Raw genomic sequence first — 5,000 nt, forward strand, 5'->3', positions numbered from 1 at the left:
TTTTTAATGACCTTTGACTTTATTAGGATTTACTTATTTATTCTTTATTGCCCCTTTTCTATATATATTTATATCTTTATCGTATCCCTGGCTTCTGTATCTTATTACAGCATTTTTTTTCTACAATTATCGACTGAATATATTTGACAAGTATTAGTACGTACCATTCACCATCGACATATGGTCATAATATCCGCCTCATTATGGCAGCAACTGAAAAGAATTAAAGATCGATTTCTTCAAACATCTAAAATTTTACATGCTGTTTGGTGGACGGAAGGGACAATTATTGACGTTTTTATTTTAAGAGTGAGAGTTGCGTGATCTCCTTTCTAAATGTGTTGAGCGATTTCCCTGTACGTATGATAAAGATTTTTTAATGATTTTTTTTATAGATATATGACACGTGATATATGACTAGGAAGCATGCATATGCGTTTCTGATAGAGAGAGGGGGTTAGGGGTAACTAGATAAATGGGAAAACAAAGGGGAAGAAAAAGAAGGAAAATCGTGGGTTGCGATAGAGCGGTTGATAGGACCAATAGATGGATAGTTAAAGAAATATATGGAGTGAAAAGCAGGCAGATAAGACAGGGAGATAAACAGTGAGAGAGAGACAGATAGAGAAGTAAATAATGACAGATAGATAAGAGAGAGACAGATAGGGAGGTCAATACAGACAGATAGATAGTGAAAAGCAGGCAGATAAGACAAGGAGATGAACAGAGAGAGAAAGACAGATAGAGAAGTAAATCTAGACAGACAGATAAAGAGAGAGAAAGATAGGGGGGTCAATACAGACAGATAGATAGTGAAAAGTAGCCAGATAAGACAGGGAGATGAACAGAGAGAGAGAGACAGATAGAGAAGTAAATATAGACAGATAGATAGAGAGAGAGAAACAGATAGGATGGTCAATACAGACAGATAGATAGTGAAAAGCAGGCATATAAGACAGGGAGATGAAAAGAGAGAGAGAGACAGATAGAGAAGTAAATATAGACAGATAGAGAGAGAGAGACAGATAAGGAGGTCAGTACAGACAGACAGATAGAGAGAGACAGACAGACATACAGACATAGACCAGAGGAACCACCACACCGACAGGCAGACAAAAAGAGCAAATGATAAACAACAGGTGAAAGTAAAATACTCAGCTCCACCCGACACTAGGCAGAGGTCTCGCTCCAAATTCCTCAAAGTGTTTAAATGCCACAGCGCCTCCAGCTATTTATCCACTAGCAGCTTTACCCTAGGATGAGAGACCTTGCAATCAGGATGGTAAATAAGGGTTACGTCACATACCTTCTTCCTTTGGATCTTAGATTACCAGAGGCAGGTGGGGGCGGGGGGAAGGTACTTGCAAGAGGGAAGTAATGTTCATTGAATAACGTGTATAAAGTGTCTTTTGAGATGTCTCCAGGTAGTGAGTGTTGGTAATGATAAAAACTATGACAATGATAATATTAGTTGTAATAAAAAGGATGAAATATTATTAATGATAATAAAATACTAATAACAATGATATCTACCCCTCTCTCATTAGCTCTGTCTCTCTCTCTCATTGTCTCTGTCTCTATCTCTCTCTCTCTCTCTCTCTCTCTCTCTCTCTCTCTCTCTCTCTCTCTCTCTCTCTCTCTCTCTCTCTCTCTCCCCTCTCTCTCTCTCTATCTATCTATCTATCTAATTATCTGTCTATCTATCTATCTTTCTCTTTATCAATTTCTATACCCCTTTCCCCTGTTTGGTCGTCATTGTTGTTGTCGTCATTGTTGTTCCTGCCATTACCATTATTAGTTGCTTTCGTTGCATCGTTATTGCTATCATTAATATCGTTATTATCGCTATCGATGGTATCGTTACTATTATTATCATCACTTTTCTTATCAGTGTTACCATTGTTTATATTATCATTATCACTGTTTCTATTATTATAATGAAGGTGATAAAGATGATATGATGATTATTGTTGTTATTATTTTTGTTATTATTATTATTAGATATTATGTTGCTGTTATTATTGTTATTTCCATTAATGTTATAATAACAATGATAATAATAATAATAATAAGGATAATCATTATTATTATTATTATTATTATTATCATTATCATTATTATTTTTCATCATTATTATCATCATCTCATTATCACTATAATCAGTCTTATAACAAGCACTATAATCATTTTAATAACTATCACTAATGTTACCACTGCTTTCGTTAAGCAGTTAAAGAACAAGACTGAAAAAAAAACAATAGTGGCGTTATTCAGATCTAACATTCCTATATCATATAATAACAATTTACATTTCATTATTACATTCATATAAACATATTTTTTGACGCAGAGGAAGAAATCTGCAGAGCGTAGATGATGCAAAACCCCATATATTTTTAGACAAGTGACTTGATTTAATAAGAGATTGTGTATGTGAACCACTAATTTCCTTCTTCCCCTTTATAACTGGATATAGTTGGTAGTTAAGGACTGCTTTCTTTCCTTAATATGAGGTCGTAATCCTAAATATAAATCTTCATTAAGTTTATAATTTGGCCGGAAATCGGAGCTGTGGTGTGGAGGGGTATGGGGGTGGGGGTGGGGTGGCTGCCACGATTTATGCCCGGGGCGTGACAGTGTTGGGGTTTGCAAAAGAGGGGAGTTGGGGGGAAGGGGGGAAGAGGGTGAAGGATGAGAGATAGGGAGGGGCAAAGGGTAGAAGGTAGATAGGAAGGAAATGACAGGAGAGGAAGGGAGAGGAAATGGGAAAGGAAGGAAAGGGTAAGGGAAGGATAAAGGGATGGGAAGGGGCGCAGGGGGAAAGAAAGGGGGGTAAAACAAAATAAGGAGAAGGAAGGCGGAAGGAAAAGGGAGGGCGAAAGTGGTGGGAATAGGGAGTAATAAGAAGAAGAAAGAGGAGAGAGGGCGGAAAGAAAGCAAGAAAAGGAAAGTAGGGAAAAGTAAGGATAAATGAAAGAAAAGGAAAAGGGGAAAAAAGAAAAGTTGAGAGTTGGGAGTAGAAGATAGATATGAAGAGGAAGATCTATAAAAAGAAGAAGAAGAAGACGAAGAAGGAGAAGAACTAGGAGGGAGGAGAAGGAGGAGGAGAAGTAGAAGAAGGAGGAGGAGGAAGAGCAGGAGGAGGAGGAGGAGGAGGAGGAGGAGGAGGAGGAGTAGTAGAAGAAGAAGAAGAAGAAGAAGAAGAAGAAGAAGAAGAAGAAGAAGAAGAAGAAGAAGAAGAAGAAGAAGGAGAAGGAGGAAAATCTGGACTAATGGTACGAGGCTGAAAAGGAGGAAAGGAAGATGAGGACTAAGGGAAAGGGAAGGGAAAGGAAGCCGAATGAACAAGAAGTGGGGCAATCTACATAAATAGGAAGTGGGGAAGGAAGGAAGGAAGGAGTTTTTTTCCTAGAGAGGATGCTGAGAATCAGACGTCCTACCACTATTATCACTATCATTATCGCTTTTATTATTATCATTATTATTATTATTATTATTATTATTGATATTATTATTGTTATTATTATTGTTATCATTACTTTCATTATCATCATCATCATGATCATCATCATCATCATCATCATTATCATCATCATCATTATTGTTATTTTTATCATCATTATCATCATTAGCAGCATTATTATCATTATTGTCATTATTATTGTTATTTATTATATTATTATCATTGTTAGTCTTATTATATAACTATTATCATTATCACTGTTATTATTATTATCATTATCACTAAAATTATTATTTCTTGTTACTGTTATTATTGTTTTTGTTTTTAATAATACAATCATTACTATTGTTATTATCACCACCATTATCACAAGTATCATTCTTTTCATGATTGGATTAAAAAAAAAAAAAAAAAAAAAAAAAAAAATTCCGTGATTTAAACCTCGTTTTCTCCTCGGGCCCCCCCCCCCCCCCCCCCCCCTTTAGCACTGCGCGTTCTTTGTAGTGTGTGTGTGAGGTGCGTGGGGGTTGGGTGGGGTGGGGTGGGGGGGTGTACCATATTTCTTCCCGAGATTCAAGGAATTCATTCAGGTTCTTAGAAAATAAGAAAACGCTTCTCCTTCGCGGGTCTTATAAAGTGGATAGAGAGGGGGAGAAGGAGGAGGGGGGGGGTGGAGGTGGAGGTAGGGGGAGGGGAAGGTGGAGGTGAAGGTGGGGGAGGGGAGGGGAGAGTTGAGGTGAGAGAGGTGGTGAAGGTGTGTGGGAGGGGGGGGGGTGGAGGTGAAGGTTAGGGAGAAGAAAGAGGGTGGTGGAGAAGCAGGGGGATGGGGGGGGGGGAGGGGGAAGGATGAGGTGGAAGTTGAAGTGAGAGGGGAAAATTAGGAGGGAAAAGTAGGGAGGGGACTGGGGAAGGTAAAGGCAGGAAGTTGGATAGGATGGGGGGGGGGGGTGATACTTGAACAAGGACGACAAATAAAAACATTGCGAGAAAAATCTATGAAAAGCCTGTGTGTGTGTGTGTGTGTGTGTGTGTGTGTGTGTGTGTGTGTGCGTAGGTTCGTGAGTGTGTTTGTGTATGTGTGTAAGTCTGTGTGTGTGTTTGTATGTAAATCCGTGTGTTTCAGAGGTCTAGGAAGGGAGGGAGAGGAGCGGAGAAGGGGATGGAAGAGGGAGTTGGGGGATAATAAGACAGACAATTCACTCCTAAAATCCCCGGAAGTAATTAAGAATTTTTATGCAGCTAACTATTGATAATTTCAACTTAATTTTCATAATGATACACAAGACAACATGTACGAAAAACATAAAAGAGTAATAACTATGTAGCGACTCCGGGTCATTATAAACAGGAACAAAGCTTAGGATAATCATTAAGCGAAAGGAGCGTGCAGCTGGACAGGGCACGCACGTCGGGCAGACAACAATCGCTGGTATTTAGAAGGAAGGAGGAAGGAAGGAATAAGGACAGAAGGAAGGAAGGATGGAAGGATGGAAAGATGGCAAGATGGAAGGGTGGAAGGATGGAAGGAAGGAAGGAA

The 5,000-nt window shown here is 38.8% G+C and overlaps 1 protein-coding gene across 1 annotated transcript in view; it reads left to right on the plus strand.

The window, feature by feature from the left end:
- LOC125029865 (glutamate receptor 1-like) overlaps positions 1 to 5,000 on the plus strand; it is a 423,627-nt gene that overhangs the window by 335,585 nt on the left and 83,042 nt on the right. The gene's annotated exons all lie outside the window — the stretch shown is intronic.

The sequence above is a fragment of the Penaeus chinensis genome, chromosome 10 (assembly GCF_019202785.1).
Source record: "Penaeus chinensis breed Huanghai No. 1 chromosome 10, ASM1920278v2, whole genome shotgun sequence".
In the NCBI taxonomy this organism is placed as follows: domain Eukaryota; kingdom Metazoa; phylum Arthropoda; class Malacostraca; order Decapoda; family Penaeidae; genus Penaeus; species Penaeus chinensis.